The 13246-nt window shown below is 39.3% G+C and overlaps 1 pseudogene; it reads right to left on the bottom strand.

Annotated features, from left to right (window-relative positions):
* Positions 1-13246, bottom strand: part of LOC105505941 — a 43564-nt pseudogene that overhangs the window by 15353 nt on the left and 14965 nt on the right.

Consider the following 13246-nt stretch of genomic DNA (forward strand, 5'->3'; position numbering starts at 1 on the left):
TATTATTATTATTATACACCATCCTTCTGCAGCATAGAATTGCATTTTTGATTTGGTCCTCAGTTTGGATGTTTTTGATGTATAGAAATACTACCGATATTTGTGTGTTGATTTTGTATCCTGAAATTTTACTGAAGTTGTTTATCAATTCTAGGAGGCTTTGGGCAGAAGCTATGGGGATTTCTAGGTATAGAATCATATTGTCTATGAAGAGACATCATTCAACTTACTCTTTTCCTATTTGGATTCCTTTTATTTCTTCCTCTTGCCTGGTTGCTTTGGCTAGGACTTCCAGTATTATATTGAATAGGAGTCATGAGAGTGAGGATCCTTCTCTTATTTCAGTTCTCAGGGAGAATGCTTCCAGTTTTTGCCTGTTCAGTATGATGTTGGCTGTGGGTTTGTCATAGATGACTCTTACTATTTTGAGTTATGTTCCTTCATTTCTTAGGTTGAATGTTTTCAACATGAAGAGATGCTGTATTTTATCAAAAGTCTTTTCTGCATCTATTGAGATGGTCATGTGGTTTTTGTTTTTAGTTCTGTTTCTGTAATGAATCACATTTATTGATTTGCATATGTTGAACCAACCTTGTATGGCAGGGATAAAGCCTACTCAATCACGGTGAATTAGCTTTTTGATAGGTTGCTGGATTCACTTTGCTTGTATTGTGTTGAAGATTTTTTGTGTCTGTGTTCACCAGGATATTGACCTGAAGTTTTCTTTTTTTGTCATGTCTCTGCCAGGTTTTGGTATCAGGATGATGCTGGCCTCATAGAATGAGTTAGGGAGGCTTCCCTCCTCCTCAGTGTTTTGGAATAATTTCAGTAGGATTGGTACAAGCTCTTCTTTATATGTCTAATATAATTCAGCTGTGAATTTGCGTGGTCCAGAGCTTTTTAGGGTTGGCAGGATTTTATTACAGATTCAATTTCAGAATTCATTATTGGTCTGTTCAGGATTTCAAATTCTTCTTGGTTGAATCATGAGAGGTTGTATGTATCCAAGAATTTACCCATTACTTCTAAGTTTTCTAGATTGTGTGCATAGAGGTGTTCATAATAGTCTCTGAGGGTTTTTGTATTTCTGTGGAGTTGGTGGTAATGTCACCTTTGTGCTTTCTGATTGTGTTTATTTGGATCTTCTCTCTCTTTTTCTTTATTAATCTAGGTAGTGGTCTATCAATCTTATTTATTCTTTCAAAGAAGTAACTTTTAGTTTCATTGATTTTTTTGTATGAAATTTCATTCATTTTAGCTCTGATTTTGGTTATTTCTTTTCTTCTGCTAGTTTTGCAGTTGGTTTGCTCTTGAAAACTGTGAACTTTTTAAAGATCCTTTTGTGTGTGTCTGATACAGAATAATGCATGCCTGTGGACCCGTGAACACCTGGGCCCCACATAAGCTTCCCTCCATGTGCCTTTGGGATCTCAGTTCTAGGCATCCTTTCGGCTATGTTCAGACATCTTGTAGACCTTAGTAGTGAGGCCGTGATATCCAGGAGCACATTCTGTTTTCAACAGAAAATAATAATTCAGCTCAGTTCTTGAGTTGTGTAGTCTTCAGTTAAATGATTTCCTTTATTATTTGATTTCAACATTAATACATTTCAAAATTTCTTTTACTTTTGTAAAAACCATTCTCAAGAATGTCTCCATTGCTCAACCTCACTCCAGACATTATTTTATGTAATCCCCTTTTCTCTCTGAAACCCATCCCAACCTCTTTCTTTTCAGTTCGTTTTCTTCTACATGCGTAGAGACTAGATCCCTTGAAAGCTTCCCTTGCCATTAAAAATAAAGTCCTTTGATAATTTATTAAGATGTAAGTTTAAAATTTTGTCTAGTTAGTATATTGAGTGAACAATTTTCTAGGTCTCTGATAAATTTTTAAACTTATAAGAAATTGGCTTTAGCTGTTATCATGAAATAATATATGCAGGTATTTAGTACATTGCATGGTCTTTGTCACATAGTAGGCACCCCCAAAATGTGAGGTTCCTTCCTGCATTTCCTATATTACAATATATCTATGTCTCCACATGAGATATACATTTCTCATTGGCAGAGGCTACCACCTGCCTTTCAAGCTCTAGCTCCTAGCATAAGACTTGCTACAGAGCTAGCCTTAGATAACGATTTCATGATTAGATACCTGAAAGAAAGGATAATTAACAAATGCATAATATGATTAGAAAAGTAGTATATTATACACCCCAGTTTTTCAACCTCAATTACTATCTGTCAAAAAATTTTACTAATTCTGCTTGCCTACTTTCATTTTTTTGTAGTTACGATCCAGACTCTTAATATATAATGTAATTGTACTAATGCTTACATAGGTTTCTCTTCTCTTTGAGTTCTGCAGACTTATCTCTAGCTATTATACATAATTTTTACATAATATTAATATTAAGATATGATTTACAGTGTACTCTCTTCTTAGCATTATTCATTTTACCAGATTTTGTGGTTGCAAAGGGCTTTCAAATTTATTTTTGCCTCCTCTTTCCCTTCCTCCTCCTCTTTCTCTTTCTTCCTTTACAATCCAGAAGTCGTCTTCTTCTTCTTCTTCTTCTTCTTTTTCTTTCACCTGTTTTACCATGAATTCCATTAATAGACTCCAGCAGCTCAGGCTCCTTTTCACTGGTTCTCACAGAGTGTGCTTCTCTGGGTGGAACAGGCTGCAGCTTCAGGTTTCTCTTTAGCTTCACTCTTTATTCTGATGATTTTCCTTCACACACTTTCAGGAAGTCATCTTGGCTCTTAGAGTGTTTAATATGCCCAATATGCATATTAATTCTCTTGGCAAGAATCTTGCCCTTAACTTGTTTGTTTACAATGATGCCAATAGCATGCTAGGTAACTCTGTAGACTCTTCTAGTTTTGCCATGGTGATATTTGTGGGGCATTTCTTTTTGGACAGTGCCCATTCCCTTGGTGTCTACATTATCACCTTCCTTGTAGATATGCACTTATGTGGCCAAAGGTACAACTCCATTTTCTCAAAGGCCTAGGGGACCTCAGCAGTTGCCTGTCTTCTTTCCTCTGTGTTCGTCATTTTATCAAATTACTGGAAGCTGGGAGTTGAGGCCAAAAGGTACTTTCCTCTTCTTAAAAGTAACCTGAGTGTTGTATCTCTTCTTGCCTAGAATTGTGCTATTTCCTGTATTCTTCTTCTTCTGGGACTCGAATTTCAACCATTAGACTTGCTTCTTGTTTTCTTTGGCTTTTATCTTTATTGATGTCTCCTTTCCTTCCCCTTTTTCCCCATCTCCTTTGCTTCTCTTTCTTTCCCTTCATTTTTCTTCCTTTTTTGGGGGAAACTTCAAGGTTCTCTCTTTTAAGGAAATATTTATTTACCTTCTATCTGTTGTTTTTGGATCATGCCAAACCATCACTTGAGTTTTGTTTTCTCTCATGTTCCCTCCTGAAATCCATCCCGTCAATCCTCCCTCACAACCTCATCCCATTCTCTTCTCCCTGTGTCATTCTCTTACACTCATAAAAGTTCTCTGCACTTTTTGAGGCATGTTACCTGTTTTGGTTTTTCCTTCTGTGTCTTCATTCTGAGACCTTAGAGCTGGCCCAGCAAACCTGCCTGGGCTTAGCAGTACACCTGTGTCCTTTTTTATTACAAAGAGCAGACGCATCTCCGTAACCAAGACATTCTCACAGAGGAATGTGTGTGTGTTGGGGCGGGGGGATGTGTGTGTGTTTCTGTATCAACTTTAATCTTTTGCTGACTCAAAAAGTCAAACCAAGTTAAAGAAAATCATAAAACAGCCCAAAACTGACAGGTTTTGAACAGTGATATTCCCTCTTTCTTCAAGTCTATATGATATATTTCCTTATTCCAATAAAATGTTTACTGTTATTTTTGCTGAAACTGGCAGTGCAACAAAAATATCTTTTTATTACTGTACTGTACACTTTAAAATGGCTAAGATGGTCAATTGAGTGTTTTTAATTTTATTTATTTATTTTTGAGACAGGGTCTCACTCTGTCACCCAGACTGGAGTGCAGTGGTGTCAACACAGCTCACTGCAGCCTTGACCTCCCAGGCTGAAGTGTTCCTCCTGCCTCAGCTTCCTGAGTAGCTGGGACTACAGGTGTGCACCATCATGCCCAGCTATTTTTTTTTTTTTAATTTGAGTAGAGATGAGGTCTCACTATGTTGGCCATGCTGGTCTCAAACTCCTGAGCTCAAGTGATCCTCCTGCCTCAGCCTCCCAAAGTTCTAGGATTACAGGCATGAGCCAGCGCTCCTGACCTTCAATTGAGTATTATGTGCTTTTTACCACACAAAAAAATTTTTAATTGAGGTTACAATGTTTTCCATCTCCATAGGTATGTTCTAAAGGAGAATGAATTGCATTCTGAATCATTAGGAATGTTTTCCAAAAGCACTTATCTTTTTCTCTTAATACTGCATCCAAAATAAATGTTTTTTCCCCTAATAATATGAATCACCCACTGAACTCTTTGGTTCCTAAGATTTGAATTGTAAAGGTTCTTGTATGAAGAAAAAGCTCAATAAGTGTTTGTTGGATGAATGGGTAAGTCTCATGCCAGTTGTAATAATAATTAATATCTTCATCACCACTACTGTTACATCATATTTACCACAACAGCTAACATGTATTGGCACTTGCTATGTGCCAGGGAATAATCCTTCAGAGATATTATCTAATCATAGCAACTGTATGTAACTTTGTTTTTCTTTAAAATAACTTAATTTGGATTTCAAGATCTCATTCTATCAAGGTTATAGCTGCTTTTATCTCAGACACTTCTGGGTTGTTTTTGGGTTTGTTTCTGGGTTGTTTTTCTAAGTTTCAGGGTAGTGACAGACACTTTTTTTTACCTAGTGTAACTGCCCCCACCCCAACTCCTTTATTTACAGACTCTTGATACCATGTTGAGCAGCGAAGTATCAGCTGACTATTCCTTTTCTTTGCCTTCTTTCCAGCTGGGGTAACCAATTCTGGCCAGTGAGACATAAGAAGAAGTCAGCTGAAAATTTCTAGCAAAGCTTTTGATTTCAGATGGCTTGATGCTAACTCCTCCCTCCCTCTTCCTTCTTCCTGCTTTGATCTCAGATGTGATGCCTGGAGCTGGGGCAGCAATCTTATGACCATGCAGGAAAAGCCGAAAATTACAAACACATTGTTGAACTATAGAACCAATTTGTGTAACCATCTGTTTTTTGGACATCTTATTATGTGAGAGAAATAAAGATCTCTTTCTAAAGTCATTAGAATTGTCTTTTATGCTACTTGCAGCTGAATGTATTCTGAAGTAATACATGAGAGTTATAGAGTGCCATGGGTGTGATGGTTCTATTTTGTATTAGGGTCACTATTATCCCGTCTGGTCCTTCATCACCATTCCACACAGGTCATCACTGAGGTGTCTTGTACGGAATGACTGTTGTAAGCCCTGCAACCTTCTATTCTAGATCTTCGCTATGACGGTGTTGATGGCAAGGGTCCCATCTATTTCTGTGCCACTCAGGGATACGAGGATATTTTCAAGGCTGGTTGTGGCTCTGTGGTGGACTATTACAATGATGGCTCTGATTTAACCACACCTTAAGGTATTCATGCCTTATATAGTCCTCCCCACATTGACTCTAGACTTGGTCTCATGACTTACTTTGGCTGATGGGTCATTAACAAACAGGGCAAGCAGAGGCTCAAATAAGGTGCTGTACATTGGGATTGGTCTGCTTGGAATGTTCCCAGCCACCATAGTATGCGAAACCCAAGCCCTACAGTGAAGCCAGTAGAAGAAAACTGAGGCACTCCAGTTGACTCCCAACTGAGCAACCAGCCAGCCCCTACCAGCAACTGCCACCTATGCAAGTAAGCCATCTTGGGTAGTCCAGCCTAGTTGAGCCTCCAAATGACTCCAGCCTCAGGTGAACCATGTGGAGCAGGCATCTGAGCCCAGGTAATTCACAGAATCACAAGAGGTAATAAAATGCCTGATGACTTAAGCCACTAAGGTCTGGGGTAGTTTGTTTCACAGTAATAGGTAACAGGAAAAGGCCTCTTCTTCTTAGGTACAAAATGATTTAGAGAGTCACAGTGTTATAATGAATAGTACAGCTATATAATTATTAAAATAGATAAGTATTTACTTTTGCATTTTTGCTGTAAGTTTTATATATATATATATATGTGTATTTTGTGCATATGAAACACAAGAAGCCTGATACATTGACAAGCCATTTATCAATGTATCAATACATTTTGTATTCTATTCTAGTTAGCATTTATATAGTGCTCATTCTCACAGAATATAGGAGCTTTACAATATTATTATTTAGCATTTATATAACACTTTTTGCCTTCAGTGTATACCACAAATGATTTTACTTTAAAATCATTTAAATTTTAAAAGTACTTTAAAATCATTGAAATTTTAAAATGATTTCATAACTCTTTTTGTGGAGGAGGAAATATATAACCCATATTGGGCCCAAATATATGTTCCCTGAGCATGTGTTTATGTTGACTGTATAAAGGACTGGGTCCAAGGCAATGAGTACAAATGGAGCAACAATATCATTGCAAAAACGACCATACCAGAAAATCTGTATATATGTGTATGTTTGTGTCTGTGTATATTAAAATGAGTCCTAGCCACTTGCTCCCTTCAAGCAATATTTGATACAAATATCCTAGACGCCATAAATGTGTTTGAAAAACAATTCCAGCCAGAGCCAATGTGCTGTGGTAGACCAGAGTAAAAACTCTGGAGTGAGACAGACGGACAAGGTCTTCAGCCTCTCTGATGATCAGCTTTTTCATTCATAAAACAAGTACGTGTTTCCTAGGGTGGTTGTGAAGTGTAAAGTGTATTAGTCTGTTTTCACACTGCTAATAAAGACATACCTGAGACTGGGCAATTTACAAAAGAAAGAAGTTTAATTGGACTTACAGTTCCACGTGGCTGGGGAAGTTCTGGAGATGAAATGTTATATAAACATTGCTAGTCAGTTATAATCAGCCATAACAAAGCCATATGTTTTGTGACCAAGAGAACTGACAAAGGCAATGTGACCAACTCAGCATCCAATAAAACAGCATTTATTAATTGCAGAAACAAAAAAGTGGAGGGGGCTAGTATTTAGGACAGTTGAGGCAAAATGCAAGGAAATGGTGAATGGCATGAAAATGTTGAGAATGTAGGGTAAATGCTGGATCAAAAGAACTGAAAAATTGCCCTCTCAGAGTTATGCTGGCATTAAATAAGAACTAATTATATTTTACAATTATAGCCAAATTCAGACTTGGAAAAAGAAAAACCCACTGGCATATAAGACCTAAAGAATAATATCTGGCCAGGGGTGGTGGCTCACACCTGTAATCTCAACACTTTGGGAGGCCAAGGCGGGTGGATCACCTGAGGCCAGGAGTTCGAGACCAGCCTGGCCAACACAGTGAGACCCTGTCTTTACTAAAAATGCAAAAATTAGCTGGGCATGGTGGCACGTGCCTGTAGTCCCAGTTACTCGGGAGGCTGAGGCAGGAGAATTGCTTGAACCTGGGAGGCAGAGGTCGCAGTGAGCTGAGATCATGCCGCTGCACTCCAGCGTGGGTGACAAAGCAAGACACCATCTCAAATAATAATAATAATAATAATAATAATAATAATAATAATAATAATATCTGTGGCAGGTACAGAAACATATAAAATTCTTAATACCGTTTCTACCAGGTCAGTCTGCTGCTAAAAGCCCTCAGTGCTCCCACTGCCGAGCTAACCCACACTCCCAGAACCTGTCCTAAAGCACTCATCCTGCTTCCTCCAAAGGCTGCCATTCCCCCTACTTGAACCAACTTCCAAAAGGGAAAAATCATGGCCCATTTCTGCTCAGAGCTCCTTCCTGCCTCTTTATTAAGATCTGTGCCCCCACCTTGAAGAAATGTCCTCTCCTCATTTCAGCCTTTATATTTCATACTATCAACTATATCGGAAATCACATTCTCCACTATTACTTGGTTCAGCAAATATTTACGGACTGCCTAGTAGGTACTTGGACTTCTCTAGACTCTGGGGACACAGCAGTGAAAGGACAGACAGAAATCCTTTAGTGAGGGAGTGATGAGGGAGACATCCAATGAATAGACAGATAATATCCATGAAGCATTTCCCTCTCTCTCCTCTGTTAGTTTCCCAAGGCTGCTGCAACCAATTATCACAAACTGGGTGACTTAAAACAACAGAAATGTATTCTTTCAGCCAGGAGACGTGGCTCACGCCTGTAATCCCAGCACTTTGGGAGGCTGAGGTGGGCAAATCACCTGAGGTCAGGAGTTCGAGACCAGCCTGGCCAACATGGTGAAACGCTGTCTCTACTAAAAATACAAAAATTAGCTGGTGGTAGCGCGGGGCGCCTGTAATCCCGGCTACTCGGGAGGCTGAGGCAGGAGAATCACTTGAACCTGGGAGGCGGAGGTTGCAGTGCGCTGAGATCGTGCCACTGCACCCTGCTGTCTCTGGGAGGATCCTTCCTCGCCTCCTGCAGTTTCTGTTGGCTGCAGGCTGTCCTGGAGGCAATATCACTCCAGTCTGCCTCGGTGGTCACATTGCCTGCTCCTCTTCTGCCTGAGTGTCTGTGTGAAGCCTCCCTCTGACTCTCCCTCTCATAAGGACACTTGTCATTGGATTAATACCCACCCAGATAATCCAGGATGATCTCATTTCAAGATTCTTAATTAACTCTGCAAAGACCTTTTTGTTTTGTCCCCCAAATCAGGTCGCAATGCCAGGTTCCAGGGATTTGAGTAGATATCTTGGAGGGGACCATTTTTTGACCTACCACATCCCCAGGCTCTATGTATGTAGAGGAAGTTTCCAATTTTTTTTGAAAGTACCTAATTCACTTATTTTTATTTTTTGAAAAATCATATTCTGTTTTGTCCATGGCCAGTTATGGACTTGTTTTTAATATCCCTCTTGCTTTTTCTCTGTCCCCTGCCCCGACCCCCATCACCCACATGTAACCAGCAGCAGCTCCTTTCAGCTCTTCCTTCAAGATGCATCTCAAATGGATTTTTTTGTCTTTCTCCACTGCTTCCACTCTGGTCTCAACAGCACTGGTTTTTACCCAGATTCTTGCTGTAGCCTCCTCTATATCCTCCCTGACTCACCCTGTCCCTCACAGCAGCCAGAGTGGAAGCTGTTCAAGAGCAGACCAGAGCCCTGCTGAGGTCTCTCTGCCTAATGCCCCCATACAGCGCACATGATGAAAGGATAATGTATTTGTGGCTCCTAGGTTTACCGGCTGTCTACTCGTGCTCAGCGTTGGAACGTAGGTGCCATCAGAGCATTTTGCGTGTGTGTGTGTGTGTGTGTGTGTGTGTGTGTGTGTGAGAAAAAGTTAAGATGGACATCAGGAACATAGAATTTAAAACGAACTTTGCAGGTAACTCTGGGGATCTGAACCAAAGCAGGCATTCCAGCACCGTCTCCATCTACTACTATTAGAAGGATCACCCCAGGACATGGCAAGATTCTTACTCAGCCAGGACGTCCTCAATTAGGGTTAGAGCATTGACTCTCCTTAGGCGGGAAGGGGATTAACACCTTTTGGAATCATTTCCACAGGGGCCAAATAAGAAATTTCTGGCTGGCCTTAAATCAACCTAAAATTACATAGTCCTTTTATCTGAATCTTCACGCACTCAAATTTTACTCTAATTCGGTCGGTCCTAAATTATGGCTTCCAGAGCAGAGCCATTAGCATCACCTGGGAACTCCTTAGAAATGCAAATTTTGAGGTTCTGCCCCAGATGTACTGCTTCTGGCTTTGGGGTGGAGCCAAGGTGTCTGTGGGAGAACAAACCCTCCAGGTGTTTCTGATTCTTAATAAGTTTGAGAACCACCGCTCTTAGCGATTTAAATGGCTTTAATCACTCTCATTTGTGTTAAGCTTGTTTCTCGATCCCATCTTTGTTATTTGAGAGTTAGGTAGCCTCCTACTATGTCTATCCTATTTCTTCTTCTAATGGAAACTTCTTGAAAAAATGTTTTTCACATATTTACATTATATAGAAGAAAACTAGCTATATGCCAAGGTGTTGTCTGTGATAATGTAATTTAGGTGATCTTTACTTTTTTAAAAAAACATGTAGAAAAATTTAATAGTACTGTGTTGTAAAAAAATATATTGCTTGGGCTTGGTGGTTCATGTCTGTAATCCCAGCACTTTGGGAGGCCACGAAGGTGGGTCACTTGAGCCCCAGAGTTCAAGACCAGCCTGGGCAACGTGGCGGGACGCCATCTCTACAAAAGATACAAAAGAATTGGATGGGCATGATGGAGCACACCTGTAGTCCCAGCTACTCAGGAGGCTGAGCTGGGAGAATCACCTGAGCCCAGGGAGGTTGAGGCTGCAGTGAGCCGTGATTGTGCCACTGCATTCCAGCCTGAACAACAGAGTAAGACCTTGTATCAAAAAGAAAAAAGAAATGTTATTATTCTCTGCATCACCAAGTAGTTGATCTGAAGGAGCTCTTTTCTTCAGCTTCCACAGAGCATTCTTTCTTTCTTGAAAATTATATTACTTTTAAGAAAGTACATGAAAAAGGTGGAAACTCAAATTCGTGTGATATAAAGAGCTTTTTAAAAAATGAATTGGTGGTGCTGGGGCCTGAGGTAGCCATTCAAGAAACTTAAAGTTGGATTCTTACAATGTAGATCATGAAAAACGCTGAAGATCTAAGTGTCAATACTGAAGACATGGAAGTGCTATGAAAAATGTGGAAATTCCTTTATAAACTTGAAGTAGGAAAGGTCTTTCTAATTATGACTCAAATGTCAGAGCCACTCTAAAGAGATTCCTAATTTTAACTTCATTTAAAAAACCCAAACCTACTATTTGATGTGACTACCACATATCACCATACAAATAATAAACTGAAAAAATTGAATTTGCAATTAACCAAAGGATAATTTCCCGACTTTAAATAAACAAGAATCCATGATCCATTAGAAAAATAAGGCAAAGGACTTGAACAAAAAAGAAATACAAATGGTTCTTAAATAGGTGAAAAAATATTTATCTACCTTATGTAAGAAAGATATGAATAAAACTTTGCTAAAAGCCATTTTTAATTTATAAGATTAGGTTCAACAAATCAGTTGGGCAACACACACGTTGGCAAGGATGTAGAAAACAGATGCTCACAAGCATTACTGAGAAGAGTGTAAAATAGTGTCGCTGCTATGGAGGACAATTTGGCAATCATCAAAATGAAAAATACCCTTTGAACCGCAAACCCCTTTCTACATATTTATCCTACAAAAACACCTGCAAACTTTAAAAATTGAGGTATATACAAGATTCTTCATGTCGTCATTATTTTGGTAATAGTCAAAAAGAAGAAACAAATACAGTTAAACATCCACACAGTGGACTGCTATGCAGCTGTGACAATAAATGAGGAAGCTTTATGCATGTACTCTTATGGAAATATCACTGGGATAAATGAACTGAAAAGAACAAAGTGCAAAGCAGTGTATGTAATGTTTTGTGTAAGAAAGGGGAGAGGATAACAACATGCTTTCATATTTGCTTATATCTGCAAAAAGAACTCGGGAAGAATGCAGAGGAAACTAAATGAGTAGTTGTTCATAGAGAAGTGGAAGAGATGAAAATCAGAGTAGAGGTGACGACGCAGGGCAAGTGAGCCCTCAAATTGCGATTTAGCCCGGGAAGTTCCGTGACTTCCCCCAGGGAAGAATTCAAGGGCAAGCCAGTGGCATTAGCAACTTTTATTGAACCAACAGTGTACAGCAGCAGAAGTACTGCTCCCTGCAGAGTAGGCCTACCCCATAGGCAGTGTGCCCAAAATAGCTGCTCAGAGGCAGTGCTGCAGTCATATTTATGCCCACTTTTAATTATGTGCAAACTAAGGGGCAGATTATGCAGACATTTCTAGGAAAATGATGGTAACATCTGGGTTGTTGGGTTGTTGCCATGGAAAGGGGTGGTAACTTCCGGTTGTTGCCATGGCAATGGTAAACTGACCTGGCACACTGGTAGGTGTGTCTTATAGAAAGGTGCTTCCAACTCCTCTCTGTTTTAATTAGTCTTCAGTTGGTCCGGTGTCTGGGTCCTGCCTCTGAAGTTGATTGAGTGCTGCCTCCTGAGTCACGTCCTGCTTCCACCCTCAGTAAGACTTCTCAATGTTTACGCCGTTAAAGTATTTTGATATTGAAATCGTACAAATGTATAACTCTTCAAACAAAATTCAACAAATAACGTTTCTAAAGAAAAATATATTATTTTTTATAATTCTAAGAGTAACACCTACTTATGGAACATTTTAAAAGAACAGGGACATGAAAACAATCTTTCATAATCCTCTTTCTAGAAATAATCACTATAAAGATTCTGGCATATTTCCTTTCAATCTCCTATGCAGATCTCCATAAATATTTGTGTCTATACTTACAAAGTTGGCATCACACTTTTGTATTTGCAGTTAACACTTGAGATAATTTTACAAGCATTTTATCATGTCATTTAAAACTCTTGATAATAATCATAGTCTTAAAATTCATTCTTCAAAAAATGTTAACAGTAAAGTCCATTCTTCCTAAGCATTGATTTAAAAAATTCATTCCTAATTAACTGTAGCCTTAAGGTTTCCCTCAGTTTTCCCAAACAGGGCACATGCAGGACAGTGCCTTCAGGACATCTTTGCCAGAGCTCCCTCAGCCGTGCTCAACTGCTGTTTTGCCACATTAACAGGGGGTGCCATGAGAACCACTCTAGAGGGTTTGTTAAGAGGACAGGAACTCAGAAGGCATATTCATGGAATACACAATTCCTGAACTTCCTCAATACCCATGACTGTTGTCGTTGTTGACTGACACAGTGCTGGGATATTTCACTACAGGCATACCTCAAAGATATTGTGGTTTCCATTCCAGACCACCACAATAAAGTTAATCTCTCAATAAAGTGAGTCACCCAAATATTTTGGTATCCCAGTGCATATGAACGTTATGTTTACACTATACTATAATCTATTAAGTGTACAGTGGCATTATGTCTGAAACAATGAACATATTTTAATTTTATAATAATTTATTGCTATAAAATGCTAATGGTCATCGCCATCTGAGCCTTCAGTGAGTAATAATCTTTTTGCTAGTGGAGGATTTTGCCTCCATGTTGATGGACGATGACTCATCAGGGGGTGGTTGCTGAAGGTTGGGGTGA

Source organism: Colobus angolensis, unplaced genomic scaffold, assembly GCF_000951035.1.
Source record: "Colobus angolensis palliatus isolate OR3802 unplaced genomic scaffold, Cang.pa_1.0 Scaffold13, whole genome shotgun sequence".
Classification (NCBI taxonomy): domain Eukaryota; kingdom Metazoa; phylum Chordata; class Mammalia; order Primates; family Cercopithecidae; genus Colobus; species Colobus angolensis.